Source organism: Lissotriton vulgaris, chromosome 7 (assembly GCF_964263255.1).
Source record: "Lissotriton vulgaris chromosome 7, aLisVul1.2, whole genome shotgun sequence".
NCBI lineage: Eukaryota > Metazoa > Chordata > Amphibia > Caudata > Salamandridae > Lissotriton > Lissotriton vulgaris.
The window spans coordinates 381,872,161-381,891,312 of record NC_141695.1 but is presented as its reverse complement, the minus strand read 5'-3'; positions in this window follow the sequence as shown (position 1 = coordinate 381,891,312).

Here is a 19,152-nt window from a genome sequence, read left to right as displayed (position 1 = left end):
TTACTACTAGAAGGTTTACTAGTAGTAAAGTTACTAATAGTAACTTACCTTTGCGAATACTTGGTAAGTACAACTTTTTGTACTTTGTGACGGAGTTATATTTTCTTCATACAACACAGTTCAACTCTTTGCATAGGTTCATATGGGGAAAAAGTGTTAGAGGTTTCACAGGTAAGTTTGCAACTTATGAGGGTAAGGTTTGTGGGTCTAGATGGGCACTTGAGTTGCAGCAGCACTGGGGTGGCCCGTTACAGAGTGCAGTGACCTAATTGGGCTAAAGGAGCATTTGGTTAGGGACTGCTGATGAGCCGGCCACTCTGTTGTGGGAGCCAAGCTCCTGGGGTTAAGGTCAGCTCTGCAGGGGCTAACTAACAGCACAGGAGCTGCACCACCAGCAGCACTTGGGCAGCCAGGTTCAGGGTGAAAAGTGGACGTCGGGGACCCTATGCTTTCCAAGGGAGATCTTCGGTTTAAAAAAGATGCTGCAGGCTCGAGCAGGGAGGCTTCCTGAAGGTGACCACTGGCTGGAGAGGTAAGTTGGGATCTGGGGGGCATGCCAGGACACCGTTGGTTTGGCCACCCAAGGCCGTGGGGTGTTAAGTGCAGGGGTTTCTTCTGGCGTCAGGTTTTCTTACCAGCCCCAGTCGCGGTCAGGGGGACCCTGCAAGCTGAGGCTGCAGGCGTCGTCTTAAAGCTTGAGGGAGGTTAGGGATCACCTGATCCCAGGTCAGGATTGCTGTGGAGACCTCCTTGGGGTGTTGGGTCACTCGAATTTAGGCTGTGGGCATTGGGTGCAGAGTTGTGTAGAATCGCAGATGTCCGCCATAATCCAGATTCTGGAGGTGAGTCTTTGAGCAAATACGGTGCTCACAGGAGACAGTCTATCGGATGGTCGCAGTGCAGGTCCTCCGGGCTCTGGGGGTTGCTGGCTGCTGGCCTCGCCAGGGTTATTTCTGTAGGCAGGTTGTAGACGGGACACGCCGGTAGGGCTGGGGCCATGGCAGTTGGTGTCCTCTTCTCCTTCCTGGGTCAGCACAGCTCTTCAGTCCTTCATCTTTCTTCCTCAAATCTAACTTGTGGGCTCAGGGTTGCCCTCTAAATACTGTATTTAGGAGGAATTTTAAGGTTCTCAAGGTTGTAGCCTATGGGCTACTGACCTTAGGGTGACTACACCCTTGGTGTTCTCACCCAACACGGGGGAGTGGGCACAATTCCTAACCCGGATTGGAGAGTTCCTGCCATCTGCAATATAGCAGGCACCGAAGAGTGGGCTTCACCTCGCCTCTCCCACCTGAGGGGTGGGGTTGGTAGAGGTGGGCACACCTTCTGGGCTGTTCTAATTTTTCCCGCCTGTCTTCCTGCCTAAAAGGGGGTGAGACGGGAAGGGGGCTTGCTCCTGATAGCAGGAGAGGGTAGTAGTCATCTTGCAAAGGTGGCAAGACCTTTGAAGCTCCCCTGCTACAGATGGCCCCTCCTGACCTTGGAAGGTGTGAACACCTACATTCAGGAAAGGCTTTGTTACTGGGTCCAGCGAACGAAGGCTCCCACCCCAGGGGTCCAGAAACGTGTCTTGTGGTGGCAGGCTGTTGTTTACAAGTCAGGGAACCCACCAGAGGCTAGTTGTTTTTCAGGGGTCATCTCTAAGATGCCCTCTGAGTGCATTGTATAATAAATCCTACACTGGCATCAGTGTCTGTTTATTATGTTTAGACGTTTGCTACCAGACTTCCCAAAATTTAGTAAAGCCATTATGGTGTTGTGGAGTTCGTAATGACAAATTCCCAGAACATATTCTTTTTATGGCTTTACTGCACTTACAATGTCTAAGAATGGACTTAGACATTGTAGGGGTACAATGCTCATGCAACTGTACCCTTACAGTGGTTTAGAGCACTCAGCCAGACGGGTTACTTACCTATACCAAAGGCAGCGGGCTGCACCGCAGGCATGGGGCACAGGTATGTGCGCCATATCGACTTCACTTTTCTCTGCACCAAAACATGCAGCCTGCAATGGCAGTGTGTGTGGGTTCAGGTATAGGACCTCTAAGGGTGGCACAATATGCGTTGCAGCCCTTAGAGACCTTCCCTGGTCACAGTACCCTTGGTAACCATTGTACCTTTTACATCTCAACTCACTCACTTAATTCTGCCCTGTTTTTTTGCTGCCACCGCCGCAGTCACTTGGGGGGGCATTGCCGGTCCAGCACTACAATGTATTTATTTATTTATTTATTTACTTGTATAGCGCAGGAATTCGACCCCCGTAGGGGTATCTCCGCGCTTATGTTCTTACCATAAACCAAATGCCAGATACCAATAAACAAACAAGAAAGATGCAGGGTTTAAATTGTCAGGAACAAGTGTGTCTTTAGGGATTTCCTGAAGGCTCCTAGGTTGGAGCTTTGTCTCACGGTGAGGGGTAAGGTGTTCCAGAGAGTGGGACCCCTTTAAGAGAGTGCTCGACCGCCCTGCCTTTCCCTTTTAATCCGCGGGACTTGAAGCAACAATTGGTTCCTAGAGCGCAGAGAGCGACCTGGCTCGTAGGGTTTACATTTTTCGGTCAAGTATTTTGGACCAGTACCAAACAGGCATATATGGATTAAGCAACAGATTTTGTACTTGACCCGCTGGCGAATGGGCAGCCAGTGGATTTTGTTCAAAAGAGGGCGAGAGGGGGATCTGGCTGGGACGTTAAGGACCAGTCTAGCTGCCGTGTTCTGGGCTACCTGTAGTCTGCCAAGTTGTTCCTCATTGGCAGAAAAAAGAAGCCCGTTGCAGTAATCTAACCTGCTGATCACAAGCGTTTGAACCAGTGTTTTCCTGTGGCTATCTGCTAGGTATGGAAATACTCACCTCAGGAGCCCAATGACCCTAAGACGAGATCCCGTTACCTGAGTTACGTGATCTTTTAAAAGCAGTGACTGGTCAAGCCGTACTCCAAGATTTTTCACTACCTGTTTGGGGTAAGGAGCAGGTCCTAAGTACAGAGGCCACCAGTCGGGTGACCAGAGGAGAGAGGCTTCTCCGAAGAGCATGACATCCGTCTTGCCCACATTACATTGTAGGCAATTGGAGGTAATCCAATCGGCTACAGCTCTCATACCCGCAGCAAAAGTGTGTTTAACTGCTGGCGTCAGGGTCTGGAAAGGAAACAAAAGCTGGGTGTCGTCAGCATACGATATGGGCGTGAACCCATATTCTCTCACAATGTCGGCCAAGGGGGCCACATACACATTGAAAAGTGTGGGGCTTAGGCATGAGCCCTGAGGAACCCCCTTGGTGAGCTCCGTAGAGATGGAAAAATGGGAGCCCAATCGGACACTTTGTGAGTGGCCCGAGAGAAAACTCTCCAGCCATGACAAAGAAGATCCGCCTATCCCTACCCTCTTCAGACGACCAATAAGAATTTCGTGTAACACCGTCTCGAAGGCAGTGGACAGATCCAACAGCACCAGAATCATAGAACAATCCCCAGCAACCTTAGCGGCACACACACCGCCCACAACAAGTGCCAGGAGGCACACAAAAGGGTTACAGGGCTCTCGCAGCACGGGAGCTCAACTCAATTGATTTGTCCCTGGTTTTATGCCTCCACTGCCACTGGAGTCACTTGGGTGGCATTGCGGGGCCAGCACTACAATCCCCAGCAGCCATAGCGGCGCACATGCCGCACACACCCGGAACAAGCGCCAGAAGGTGCACAAAAGGGTCACAAGGCTCGTGCAGCGCGGGTGTACCCGGTCCAAGGGCGGGCCCGTCTGCACCCATCAGCGGCCGAAAGAGGCGAGGCTTGGACATCCCCTTGACAATTGGTCATCATCTCTAGATTACGCCACCTAGGCTACAGGTACTGCTGTACACATTTGTATTATTCTACTATTTGTTTGAGATTAGTGTTTGTGCTGCATCGTCATATTGTGTGGAGGTTATCGAACTATTTAAGGTTCTCATTTCCAGCAACAGCAAGCACAAGCGCACAGGAGTAGCGTTATGTTATGTTATGTTATAAAACTTATAGAGCGCTCAGCTGCCGCAGCAAAGTGGCGTCCCGGCGCTATACTGGACAATATAACACAACCAGAAGAAGAAACCAGACAGATCAAAGATTAGAGTAATGGGAACAGAAAAGTTTTGATAGCTCTTCGGAAAGACAGTAGGTCCGGTATGGCACGGATGTCAACAGGTAATTTGTTCCAGAGGTTCGCTGCCAGAACGCCAAAGGAGCGGCCACCCACTCTGGCCTTACTGAAGCGAGGAACACAGGCCAGAAATTGACCCGTCGAACGTAGTACTCTAGCAGGGGTGTAGTAGGAAATTGCCTGTGCAAGAATGGGAGGTGATGAGGCCTTTAGAATCTTAAAGGCCAGGCACAGAGCTTTAAACTTAATCCTCTGTGCGACGGGCAACCAATGAAGATCATATATGGTGCATCTGACAGAACAGAATTTGGGCAGGCCTACCAGCATTCTGGCGGCCGCATTTTGCACACGCTGGAGGCGTGTTAGTTCAGCTTGGATAACGCCCAAAAGAAGCGAGCTGGCGTAATCCAACCTAGAGAGTACTGTAGCTTGGACAATGAGTTGTCTTGTAGGAGCATCGAAAAATTAAAAAATGGGTCTAAGGCTCTGCAGAACCCCAAAACAGGTGCCGGCAACTCTTTTGGTATGGGGGATGAAAGTCAGGTTGGAGTTGAGCCAGACCCCGAGGTTCTTAGCCTCTGTCACAGGAATGGGGGCTTGGCCTAGCTCCGATGGCCACCAGTGGTTACCCCAAAGATGAGCCTGTTTGCCCAGGACTAAGACCTCTGTTTTTGATGCGTTAAGTTGGAGGCAGTTCTCCGTCATCCAACTGGCCACCTCCTTTAGGGCCTTCTGAAATTTCGGGGCTTCAACCGCAGGGTCCCCATTTAGTGCAACCGCTATCTGGGTGTCGTCGGCGTACGACACCATGGTTAACCCACATCTTTTTGCAATAGTGGCTAGCGGCTGCACATACAAATTAAAAAGAGTCGGACTGAGTGCCGAACCTTGCGGGACCCCTTTGGAAATATTGCGTGGAGTAGATTCAAATGGGTGGTGGAGACTTTAAAGGTGCGTCCAGATAAAAAAGAACGAAACCATTCAAATGCGGTATTCTCCACACCGGCCTCTCGCAGCCGTTGAAGAAGGATGGGATGGGAGACAGTGTCGAAAGCGGCACTGAGATCCAAAAGGATCAGTGCCGCCGTCTGTCCTGCGTCTATCATCTTCCGCAGGTGCTCCACCATGGCCAACAAGGCAGTTTCCGTGCTATGCCCTGCACGGAAACCATTCTGAGATGGATCTAGAATGCCTGAGTTTTGGAGATGGTTAGACAGGATTTTGTTGGCATGTGCCTCCGCAAGTTTGGATACCCATGGGAGGAGAGAGATGGGTCTATAGTGTTCAGGCTTTGAGGGGTCCAAGGTGGGCTTCTTTAAAATAGGGATAACCGTAGCGTGCACCCTAGACACATTTATTGTTATGGCAGAATCGTTGCTGTCTCATGAAATCGAAATGACAGAGCGGCGTCCATCAATATTACAGATATGCTCATCATTAGGTATCCCCAATTTGGTGGACCTATCACAACCGCTTCTGCCAATTACACCACAAAATACACCCATGTCTTCTCCTGTGCCAATTTCGGACATATCTCCAATACCGTCAGTAGCTTTGTCAAATGGGTCAAATAGGCCAAGTAAAGCTACTAGAGCATGGGTCTCTAAACAACCAGAGGAAATCAAGGGGAGAGAACTGCCAGTCAAATGAAAGAGGGGCACTGGCCCTCGAAAGACCAAGAGCACAAAAGGAACTCAAACCCGCTGACCAAGTAATAGCTCACGCAGTGACCCAGTAGTTCCGTTGATTAACTCTGTTAGCCCACAGACAGACATAGGTCTGTTTTCTTCTTCGTTACTAAGACAAGAACTTTACTCTGTTAAAGGAAAAATTAGAACGGTTGAATATTGTTATGGACAATCTAAATAGCAGTATTGTAAATTGACACTCTGATATTATTGAAGGGAAGGGCTCATCAACGTCAGTAGATGCTAATTTAATTGATAATCCCTGTAGTACAAGTGGTAGAGCAAAAGATCTCCCTATACTGAAACCTAGTATTTGGGAGGGAAATACACAGGGAATGTTCTGGGACCCCAACACAAAGCAAAGGGATGCACATAATATGCGCTCCGAATGGTTACTCTTGGAAACTACATTGCGTAACCCGAATAGCATCACAATGGATGGCCCTAAAGAAAAACTGTCCAAAACATAATACTGATGTTCAGAGTTTACCTCCAGCCAAGTGTCCTTACGTACTAATTTTGGCTAGTGTCCCTGCCCTTAAGGTGACCAGAAGGAGTCTTGGGCCGGCTTACGTAACAAGAGGGTGGATTGGTTAACAAAATACAAAAGATTTCGCCCATCGGATATGAAAGAGATCCTTATGGTCTGCAGAGTTGGGTGGGTTGGCCAATCCCTTAAGAACATTGATGGCGACTGTGTAGTGATTAATTTACGCAGGTCACAGATGGTTTGTTGCTTATTAAGTCTAAGTGAGCAGACATTTATCCAAAGTTCCAGTATTTCTGCTCTTCCTCTAGGTTATTTTTACAAACCCCCACCTAGGTGTATTGTACATGATTGTGCCCCTATACCTTTATCAAACAGGTCTCAGGCCCCATCAGATTTAGATGCCCTGGATTCACAACCACTTGTAGTAGAACATGAACTATGTTCTCTTGATACCTTTCAGGCTCCCATATCTCCTTCCCCTATTGATATGCCAGATGATCAGTTAGCCTTATTTAAAACCAATGCAAGTATAGATGTAAGTATTTCGAGTGAGAACGCAGAAGGTTCCGATTCAGGAAATGGTGACTCGGTTCGATTTTGCTTATTAAATAACCAATCGAAGAAAGGTAACAAGGGAACCCTTCTCACTTGGAACCAGGGTATAAGTATTATATGTAGAAACAATGGTTCCTGTGGTGGACAGAAGTATAAAGGGATTATATTTCAATGCGCAATCACTATGAATTATAAGGTTAATGAGATGTCTGAAGGAGAAAAGGACTGTACACAACACAGTATAAGGTAAAGAAAACAGTAATTTATATAGTCATAGTAAAAAACAATAGTACAATTGAAATAGTGTATTGTGTCCCCAGTGAAAAAATGGAACCTACTAAAATTTGTGACAACTAGTGAGCAAATACATAGAATGGTTTCCAAAGTAGTTATAAAGTCGACCCTCCAAAATAATGTATGATGGGAGTGGTTCGCTTTATTTGAGTCTACAGCGTTTTGACCCCTATGTGAATGGGGGGTCTCTTCAGAGCCTAATGGGGTAGGGACTTCGGGTAAAAAAAGGAATCTCTGTCATTATGAGAAAAGTGACACCCAATGTGAAGAAAGGAAGGTAACTCATATGGACCCAGCCGAATGCCCAGTGAGGGGAAGGGGCAAGATGACAGAGGGGCACTGCTGAACCTCGTGCAGTAGGCGTGTTGATGGATGACACGTGCGACAATGTGCGGGTGAAGGTACCAGTCTAGTAGATTTAGACTGGAATTCGGATTAATCTTCTAGGTGTTGGGGCAGTCAGTTTTGCTGTCTACAATGCTGTCGTGGGACACAAACGGAAGCGGTATCCCTAGCGGGTAGCGGCTGCACGCGCTTCTAATTAGATTAGCCCGGCCAAGTTGTAGACCGAAAAAACGGACTGCCACAACGCCTAGAATATTAATGGAGAAAAGGGCGAAAAGGATTAAATATAAGAGGCTACTTGTACAAACAAAGAAAAACTGAGATGATAACATCTGGACAGAATTAATTAGTGCAGCAAAAATTAAAGATCACGTCGGTTTTTAGCGATTGATAGCAAAAGGTAACAAACCAGGAAGATGTAGTAAAGACCTTTTTTCTAGATGATAACAGCTGGGTTAATCACTTTGCCAGCCTGTATTCTGTATCTCGAATTGAAACAACACATAACCAACAAGATTATGTAACCATCCCTAGTACAGCCCATCTGCACTTTAGTTTGGAAGATACGCTGGCAGCAATTGATGCAGTAAAACCAGGAAAAGCACCAGGCCCTGACCAGATACCAGGAGATTTACTGAGGCATGACAAACGTGTTTGGGGACCTTATAATATTTTTCTTTGTAACTCAATAGCTGTTTGGGGACCTTATATTAATTTTCTTTGTAACTCTATTGGGTTTGATTCCGCGGGATCATAGGTGCGAGACGAGTAGGCGGTTCCTGGTTCTGGGCCTTGTTACAGCCAAAAGGCATATTGAGATCCATTGGTTAACCCAACAGGGGCCACTAGTGGCGAAGTGGAGAACAGATTTGAGGGAGTGGGCACTGGCAGAGGAAGTGCATATGCGTAACGCCAGGAGAGATAACAAACTACCTAAAGTGCTACTGGTGTGGGGAGTGATGATCCAAGAGATAGCGGGACAAACCTCACAATCCACATAAGAAAGCTCAGAGCTGGCACCTTCCACAGGGAGGGGCGGCCTCAGGTTCCAGGGGAAGGACACAAGGGGACCCAGCATAAAGGATACGATGCATAGACCTCAAGATATCCAGACCCAGCAAAGGGGGCAGGGGGGTATTGACGGCAGGGGGATCAGGAGGGTTGGAAGGGTAGGGGAGAGTTTACTTGAAGTTAAGTTTTGATGTTGTGCATAAAAATGAAGAAGTACATTGAAGATGGAGGATCCTCCACCGACACGACCTTAGATTAAATTGATGAGATGTATCATTGTTAAAACGAGCTCCACCTTGTAGTGTAGTTCCTATATCCCTAATAGGCTCTGCACATTGGAATAACATACACTATAGATTTGAGATAGGTCTGAGGTCAGTATGTCTCTATCGAGTATATTAAACTTAATTGTGTGTGTGCCAGCTAACTCAGAGGTCACTAGAAACTTTCTCGAATAAACAAGAAGGGGTTAGTCAAGGCGTTGGGGTTGCAAGTGGCTGGGAGTCCGGGAGATCGGTTACTGTGAGGGCTCCTCCCCGCCTCCTTCTTCTGGGAGTGGTAGATCAGCTTGTTCTTTTCTTCCTCCCTATATTCAAGAGTGATAATTTTTCATTTCTTATTGTCTTCTTTTTCCTTCTTTCTACATTCTCTTGCTGTCTCTTCCCTTTTCTTCCGGCTTCTCTTTTCTTACTATATTTCGGGTTTATAGGGCGACAGGCACGCTGCTGGGGGGGGGGGTAGGCCATAGCCTCTGCATGTGTGTAGGGTGGGGGGTTATATTTCATTTTTGTTAGTTTCTATGGGACCTGTTTTTGTTTCTTCTATGATTTTACCTTCTCTTGGCCCATGTTCAGGCACACTGGGTGATGGGTGGCCGCGGAGTTACGAATGGGATGTAGAGTGCTACCCTGTAGCGTGGATAATGTAAGGCCATCCTGCCTGGCTGTGACTCGATTATCGATATGTGAATTGTTTTGATACTGTAGGCAATGTCGTGTCCCACCTGCATGGACCTTGTTCTTCTTTTCTTACTTTATTAGTACGGAACACCACGGCCTGAACTCAATAGTTGCATAAAAAACTTAAAATTTAACCTTCACTCCTCCTGTGTCACGATATTGCGGCGTTTTCCAGTTTTATTTCTGCTGAATAACCGCTGTTCTGCTGCATTACTGTGTCGCCATACTGCAAGCTATAGTGCTAAATGAGAGTTTGTGGCCGGCCGGATGGTTGTGGGCCCGTATTTGTTATTTACTTCATGCACAATAAAGGTTTTCAAAAATTAAAAAAAAAAAAAAAAAAGAAGGGGTTAGTCTCTGACAACCGCATAAACATGACAACTTTGTTTCTCCTAGAATCAGAACAATATCTTCGGAGTCGTGGAAACAATAGATAACTATTTCACTCAGTCAATCGTGCATGCTTTGTTTCTACAGAGTTGCATAGAAATAAAGAGACAGGCGTTTCAATAAAAGATGTTTATTGAACAGTCTTATTTCTCATGCAAGAGATATGAGCTGCTACAATCGTTAGACAAAGTGCGAAGTATAATGCGTACAGCGTAAACAGTGATATAAAAATACTGGAATAGCATTATCTGTTGCTATGACATATATAAAAATACATACATAAATAACACAGGCTAAAATACTCAACTGGTGCTTCTAAAATATGCCTACCCCAGTGTACCTAACCTTGGTCTAGTCAGGGGAAGTAGTAGGTGCTGCTTTAGCATAGGTTTAGTTATGCCAAGATTTGCCAAAGGTTTGTCTAGGTTCTAATCAGCTCCATACCTTAGAATGAGAGAGGTTGGTATCTCTTTCCCGGGACTCGATTTCCCAACACCCCGCAAGGGGAGTCAGAACACTGGAGCTGGATTCTCGGCAGGAGGATGACAGCGTCTGGTCAGTGCATCAGCTGGGGAGTTGGCTTCCTTCGGTACTTGCTGTGGCGAGCTGCGTCGTGCAAGTAGGTAGTCGAACTGCACCGAACCACACTGTGCTTTGCCATAGCAAGTGAAGGTATATTTATACCTTGAAGGTGTCTAGGAATACCGGTATTGACGTAAAATTCGGGCATATGAACGTCATGAATGGGAATAGATGTTCATGCATAATAAATGAGATCTTAGGGAAATCAATATCCAAGCAAGGGGAAGTCCCTAACGGCTTAAGAATCTGGTTTTCCAAAACCTCATGACGTAGAAGAATGGATGGAAGTAGTCTTGGCTGTATTTGGATAGCATGGACTATGCCTAAATAAGGACTGGATTTCTATGCCTATATAAGGGCAATGTGAATTATACCTATACATGGGCATGAATCGTGAAATTAATACGGAATCTAAATTGATACACAACAACCTCGACTGAGGCGAAAGAGAACTATGATTGTTGGTGTACATTGTTTGATATGGAGGAACACCTAATAAAGAGGTTTTTTTTTAAACCTTAAAAACTCAATAGCTGCGGTTGCACCGATCCCTGAGGCGGAAATAACGACTATTTTTAAAAAAAGGTAACCGCCAAGACCCTTCAAATTATCCACCAATTAGTTTAGTTGACATTTTCCCCAAACAGTTTGCTAGGTAAATGTTAGCAAAGCTAAATCACTGGATTGTGGAGAACTGTATTCTCTCAGAAATTCCAGGCTGGTTTTAGAGCTGGAACCAGCACAATTGACCAGGTCTTTAAATTACTTTGTATGAGCTGGAAATGTACAGCTGAGTCGAAATAACCAGTAGATTAGTGAGGTTGACGGATGAACTTTGAGTTTGTTTAAACTAAGAGTATGTGAGATGAATGCTCATGTGGTCTGACGTCCTATTCGGGATGATTGAAGCACTTAAAGTCTTGGAATGAATAATGTATAGTGTTAGAATCAATTTTACTGTAATGTGAAGGGTATTTCTCTCATTTTACAATAGGTGGGATTGTTACTAATAAGATTTTTCTCTTAAGGAGAAGTTAGCTTTACACAGGGATTCGATACCCATGCTTTGTGCCTCTCAAAATGTGTCCAAATTAACAATCACATGACAAATGTATTGTCTTTTTGTATTCTCCTTTATAGGTACATGATTTATTCCACATTGGAGTAATTGTGCTTTTATGATTATACTTTTTAACTTGAATCTTCTGTTGGGGATTCTTATATCTGTACAGTTTTATATTCATAAAAAATAATTTTGATTATATTCATTTGTTTGATTATAAGTGCTTTAAACATTCTGAGTGGAGTGTTGATGAAAGTGAGTATGTTTGTGGTTATACACCTGGAATGAATTGTTATTATGAAGTCTTTCTAAAGGGTACATTTATTTTTAACATTTTAGCTGGAAATATACAATCTTAAAAAAAGGTCATCTGTATATTGCCTTTATCGACCTGAAGGCTGCATTTGACCTTATCCCTCAAATCCTCCTATGGAAATCAGGAGATGCCAGGTGAACTCCTCGTGCAAATAATAAGATTGCACAAGTATAACTATGCAAAAGTCAAATGGTGGAGCGAACTTACCAAGGCAATTCCAGTAAAAAGAGGTGTAAGGCAAGGGTGTGTGCTGGCGCCCACTCTGTTTTCATTGTATGTTAACGATATTCCAGAATATTTAATGGGTTGTGCACATGATTCACCCAAGTTAGGGGGGGGGAGCTAGTCCCAGCCCTTTTATTTGCAGATGATACCATTCTAATATCTCAAACCCCCAAAAGGTCTACAATGTTTATTAGACTCTTTTTGTGCATACTTCGATATTAAGGGCCTAGAAATAAATTCTATCAAACCCAAATATGTGGCAATTAACCCGCACAGATTTAAAAAAAAAATCTAATGGTCAAAAAACAAAAGCTAGACTACGTGTAAAATTTTAATTAATTTGGTATAACTTAGGACACAAAAATTACCTGGAAACCACAATTGGGGAAAAGTAAGACTGTCTTGCTCCAAAATTCCCTTCTGATAGTAAAGAAAAATGGGAGTAGTACTTCTAGGGCTGTGTCTCCTGCCCTCGAGGTTTACAAATAGGGCACAATCAACTTCCCTTTATGGGGGAGAATTATGGGGGCCCTCATGTAAGAATCCCTTTGCGGTAGGAGAATTTATTTTAGAAAGTTATTATACCTTAATCCCCATTGTTATGGGCCTAAATATTAAGCGTATAGATCCCCAAGCCATATTGAGCCCATTACTATTTTGGGTGCAACTGTGGTCCACAATAGAACTTGTCCACTAGAAGGATGGCCTAGAAGAAATTCTAAGGTTTAATCACAGTACGAGGATTCAGTGGCTCAAGCATGTTTCCTATTGGTTTGGTAAATTAGGGCTAAAGCACTTTTGGGAAGAACCAACCCAAATGACACTGGATTCTTAGAAAATATTACAATCTTCCTTTTGGGCATACATCCAAAATAGTGTGTCCCACAACTCTGCTATTGGCACACCTACAACCCAGTTTCTTCTCATGAAGCCAATAGCGAGCTTTGAGCCATTCCTGGATGAAGTGCAGCCACAGTTAGCAAAATCACTATACATGAAATTTTGATATTGTGCTCTGCAAACCAACTCAAACACATCGAAATGGGTCAGTAAGCAAGGGGAGAATACTAGTGAGTGCTGTGTATTATGCCAATCTGAAACTCAAGAAAATTACCTACATATATTATTCTTTTGCCCCGCTTATGCCAAGCCTAGGAAGAAATAGATCAAACCTATTTGCCGAAATATGGGCATTAGGTCCTGCTTGGAAGCTGAAAGAATATTGAAAACTGACATTTCTCAAAAAATTATTGTTAGTGTTAGTAGATACCTGTTTATTGTGGGTATAATAAGAGTAAAAGGAGGCTTGAAATGTTTATGATCATGTACATGTGTATCTGGAATTATGTTTTAACCAGCTACGCACTTGCATTTTACAAACTATTGATAGACTACAAGGAATGCCCTGTTAGTCATATTATTGTACTTAAAGCATTTGCACTTTTTTAAAATCACATTTCTACCTGCAAGTGGTATTCAAGGAATGTATAGACAGCCACCCATAGCCTATGGCTATTTAAAAGCACTTGCACTTTTTGAATAGATCCATTCCAGGACGTTGCACTTAAAGGACGCAGAGATAGTTACTCAAGTGCTTTTTATTGTAAGGTTAATTGATTCAAGAACTCCTCAAATGCCTTTTACAAATGTAATTATGCCTAGCTTTTTAATGTATTTATTATATTTATATATTTTAAAGTGTCATACAGATGATAGGTCCACTCTATAACAAACTTTTTCTCTTTTTTCAAAAATGGTCTTATGCGGGAAAGGCTCAAATGTATTACATGTATTTTATTAATATGGAATGTGATCAATTATTGTGTATCTTTTATGGTTTAAACTAAAACCGAAATAAAGAATTGAATTGAATTGAGTTGATTTGCATGTGCCATAGGGGTGCCAATTGTGGGTACAAATTTATAGTAAAGAACAACAGAGGCCCTGGTAACCTGATTGGTAGGGACCAAGGGGAATCAAGTCAAAGTGCATCAGGAATCTGGCAATAAGTGTGTGGGGGGTTACTGCAACAGAAACCCACTTTTCTACATATATCAGGTTAAACGAACCTCACCTGAGGTCCCTCCTGATGAGCCTGATACTTTATTATTACTGTGAACGCCACTGGGGACGTCTCTGTGCCTAACTTCCAAACTGTCAGTTCCATCCTCACCTGTCAATCTTATTTCTTTGAATCTGCAGGGCAATGCTGTGAAAGATGAGAACATACCCTGCTACCGTTGATGAACAGAGCAGCCATTTTGAAAGGACACAGAACTCCAAGTTTTAACTATCCTTATGGTCTAAAACTATTTCAGCATGACTTTTCTGTCTTGGTTTACTTTAACTATCACTGAGAGACCATTAGGGCAACTGTAGTTCATATTTCAAAGTGTTCCCCTGATTTGACCCTCTTCGCTTCCCTCCCAGTCCAGACCCTGCATAATCAGTCAATGTCACTTTTGGACACGACATCTCCCTCGAGCTGCTTTTCTAAATCAGCAGACAACACTTTCAAGATTACATACCCTTCTAACTCTCTATAATACTCGAAGAAATATTCGAAAACAATATCCTGAGAGACTTTCCGAAATCCCTTTTTGCAGACCAATACCACTGCATGCTAAATGGAGCCTGTTAGAACTGGGGGTCTCTAGTTGGCTGAGGTAGGTACCTTAGTCCAAATAGGGACCCTTGCTACTAGTCAGGGTAAGGAGGGACACACCCTTAGATAACCCCTGCTCACCCCCTGGTAGCTTGGCACGAGCAGCCAGGCTTATCTCCAAGGCAATGTGTAAAGTATTTGCAACCACATCCCAGTAACACAGTGATAACACCACAAATGGACACCACACTTGTTTAATAAAAATAGCGAGGTTCTTTATAAAAAGGAATACGAAGATACCAAACAATAGAAATCTAACATATGCCTATACGTAATATTTCACATGGCGAATTTATTAGGCCAAGAATCACTTGTAGGTTCTTGCAGTATTAATGAGCAATTCACTATCCCTAATGCAGTCCTAATGCAATGATATGCAGTTCATAATGTGGTAATAAGACAGTCATTAATGAAACAATCAAGCAGTTTGTGATGCAAGAATAATGCGGCTCGAATGCAAGAATCAGGCAGTTCGTAATGCAATAATAATGCGATTTGCAATACAAGAATCAGGCAGTTCGTAATGCAATAATCCGGTTCGCAATCCAAGAATCAGGCAGTTCGTAATGCAATAATAATGCGGTTAAGCATGGGCGGAAAATCCGTTCCGCTCGCGGATTTTGCGGATTTTCGGTAAATTTGCAATCCGCAAACTCTCGCGAATTTACCGAAAATCTGCAAATTCGCACGCAGAGGATTTTTTTTCTTGGTGATACAATATTGCGGCGTGCGGCGTTCACTTACCGTCATTCAGCGTTTGCCGAGTTGTTTTTCTCGATATTTTGCGAGTGCTGCGCCATTTTGGATCTTGCTGCGGGATCCCGCGGTAGTTTGGCGACCGCGATTACGTAATCGCGGCTTGCCACCTTGGACAGCACGCATCGCGAGAGTTCGCAATTGCGAACACGTAGATGCGGCGGGCAGCAGCAATCTTGCACTCGCGAAATGCAGAATTTGATATTCTGCACAAGAAATCCACCAGCAAGCAGCATAAACCTTCTGAAAATGATGATTTTTTATCAGAATAACTCCTCAGGTTGACATTTGCCTGCACTTTTTTTTGCAAGGAGTCCATTTTGGGGGGGGGATGGGGTGGGAGGAAGGAAGTGCCCCACAGTCTCCAACTTCCTGTTCCTGTCCAGCAGGCTCCTCCCAGTGCTTTCTTCATGTGCTGGTCACTTTCATTCGGATCTAGACCTGGAAGGATTACTTTTTGTGGATGCTGCTGGATATTTGGATTTGAGGCCTTTTTGACTTTCTTTGGATCACTTTTGGATTAGAAATTTCACAAGTAAGTTTGTTTGGGGCATTACAGTTGCTGCAACTACAATTTTGGAATTTTCGATTTTTGGGCTGTTGTTGGGGCCTTTTGACCAGGGGTATTGAGTGGTGCATGGGCCTAGTCTTTCTGTGGGGTGTCTTGAATTTAAACATCATGGAGGGCAGGGATGGCATGGATTGTGCTGATTTTTCTGTGTTTTTCAACTTTTTTGGGCTGTTGTTGGGGCCTTTTGACTAGGGGTAGTGAGTGGTGCATGGGCCTAGTCTTTCTGTGGGGTGCCTTGAATTTAAACATCATGTAGTGCATGGATGGCATGGGATTGTGCTGATTTTTCCGTGTTTTTTGATTTTTTGGGGTGTTCATGGGGAGAGGCCATGTGGGTGGGGGCCATTTTGAGTGCTGGTACAGGCAGGCCCTGGGCATGTGCTGGGAGGCAAGGGGCCATTTTGAATGCAGGCAGTGTTCTCAGGCCTGCACCCATTTTGCCTAGCTTTCATACATTAGGCCCAGGGGTAGTGAGTAGTGCATGGGCCTTGTCTTTCTGTGGGGTGTCTTGAATTTAAACATCATGGAGGGCATGGATGGCATGGGATTGTGCTGATTTTTCTGTGTTTTTCGATTTTTTGGGCTGTTGTTGGGGCATTTTGACCAGGGGTAGTGAGTGGTGCATGGGCCTAGTCTTTCTGTGGGGTCTCTTGAATTCAAACATCATGGAGGGCATGGATGGCATGGGATTGTGCTGATTTTTCTGTGTTTTCGATTTTTTGGGGTGTTCATGGGGACAGGCCATGTGGGTGAGGGTCATTTTGAGTGCTGGTACAGGCTGGCCCTGGCCATGTGTTGGGAGGCAAGGGGCCATTTTGAATGCAGGCAGTGTTCTCAGGCCTGCACCCATTTTGCCTAGCTTTCATACATTAGGCCCAGGGGTAGTGAGTGGTGCATTGGCCTAGTCTTTCTGTGGGGCGTCTTGTATGTAAACATTATGGAGGGCATGGATGGCATGGGATTGTGCTGATTTTTCAGTGTTTTCCGATTTTTGGGCTGTTGTTGGGGCCTTTTGAGCAGGGGTAGTGAGTGGTGTATGGGCCTAGTCTTTCTGTGGGGTGTCTTGAATTTAAACATCATGGAGGGCATGGATGGCATGGGATTGTGCTGATTTTTCTGTGGTTTTCAATTTTTTGGGCTGTTGTTGGGGCCTTTTGACTAGGGGTAGTGAGTGGTACATGGGCCTAGTCTTTCTGTGGGGTGTCTTGAATATAAACATCATGGAGGGCATGGATGGCATGGGATTGTGCTGAATTTTCAGTGTTTTTTGATTTTTTGGGCTGTTGTTGGGGCCTTTTGACCAGGGGTAGTGAGTGGTGCATGGGCCTAGTCTTTCTGTGGGGTGCCTTGAATTTAAACATCATGGAGGGCATCGATGGCATGGGATTGTGCTGATTTTTCTGTGTTTTCGATTGTTTGGGGTGTTCATGGGGACAGGCCATGTGGGTGAGGGTCATTTTGAGTGCTGGTACAGGCAGGCCCTGGCCATTTGTTGGGAGGCAAGGGGCCATTTTGAATGCAGGCAGTGTTCTCAGGCCTGCACCCATTTTGCCTAGCTTTCATACATTAGGCCCAGGGGTAGTGAGTGGTGCATGGGCCTAGTCTTTCTGTGGGGTGTCTTGAATTTAAACATCATGGAGGGCATGGATGGCAAGGGATTGTGCTGATTTTTCTGTGTTTTTCAACTTTTTTGGGCTGTTGTTGGGGCCTTTTGACTAGGGGTAGTGAGTGGTGCATGGGCCTAGTCTTTCTGTGGGGTGCCTTGAATTTAAACATCATGTAGTGCATGGATGGCATGGGATTGTGCTGATTTTTCCGTGTTTTTTGATTTTTTGGGGTGTTCATGGGGAGAGGCCATGTGGGTGGGGGCCATTTTGAGTGCTGGTACAGGCAGGCCCTGGGCATGTGCTGGGAGGCAAGGGGCCATTTTGAATGCAGGCAGTGTTCTCAGGCCTGCACCCATTTTGCCTAGCTTTCATACATTAGGCCCAGGGGTAGTGAGTAGTGCATGGGCCTTGTCTTTCTGTGGGGTGTCTTGAATTTAAACATCATGGAGGGCATGGATGGCATGGGATTGTGCTGATTTTTCTGTGTTTTTCGATTTTTTGGGCTGTTGTTGGGGCATTTTGACCAGGGGTAGTGAGTGGTGCATGGGCCTAGTCTTTCTGTGGGGTCTCTTGAATTCAAACATCATGGAGGGCATGGATGGCATGGGATTGTGCTGATTTTTCTGTGTTTTCGATTTTTTGGGGTGTTCATGGGGACAGGCCATGTGGGTGAGGGTCATTTTGAGTGCTGGTACAGGCTGGCCCTGGCCATGTGTTGGGAGGCAAGGGGCCATTTTGAATGCAGGCAGTGTTCTCAGGCCTGCACCCATTTTGCCTAGCTTTCATACATTAGGCCCAGGGGTAGTGAGTGGTGCATTGGCCTAGTCTTTCTGTGGGGCGTCTTGTATGTAAACATTATGGAGGGCATGGATGGCATGGGATTGTGCTGATTTTTCAGTGTTTTCCGATTTTTGGGCTGTTGTTGGGGCCTTTTGAGCAGGGGTAGTGAGTGGTGTATGGGCCTAGTCTTTCTGTGGGGTGTCTTGAATTTAAACATCATGGAGGGCATGGATGGCATGGGATTGTGCTGATTTTTCTGTGGTTTTCAATTTTTTGGGCTGTTGTTGGGGCCTTTTGACTAGGGGTAGTGAGTGGTGCATGGGCCTGGTCTTTCTGTGGGGTGTCTTGAATTTAAACATCATGGAGGTCATGAATGGCATGGGATTGTGCTGATTTTTCAGTGTTTTTCGATTTTTGGGCTGTTGTTGGGACCTTCTGACCAGGTGTAGTGAGTGGTGCATGGGCCTAGTCTTTCTGTGGGGTGTCTTGAATTTAAACATCATGGAGGGCCTGGATGGCATGGGACTGTGCTGATTTTTCAGTGTTTTTCGATTTTTTGGGCTGTTGTTGGGGCCTTTTGACCAGGGGTAGTGAGTGGTGCATGGGCCTAGTCTTTCTGTGGGGCGTCTTGTATGTAAACATTATGGAGGGCATGGATGGCATTGGATTGTGTTGATTTTTCTGTGTTTTTCGATTTTTTGGGGTGTTCATGGG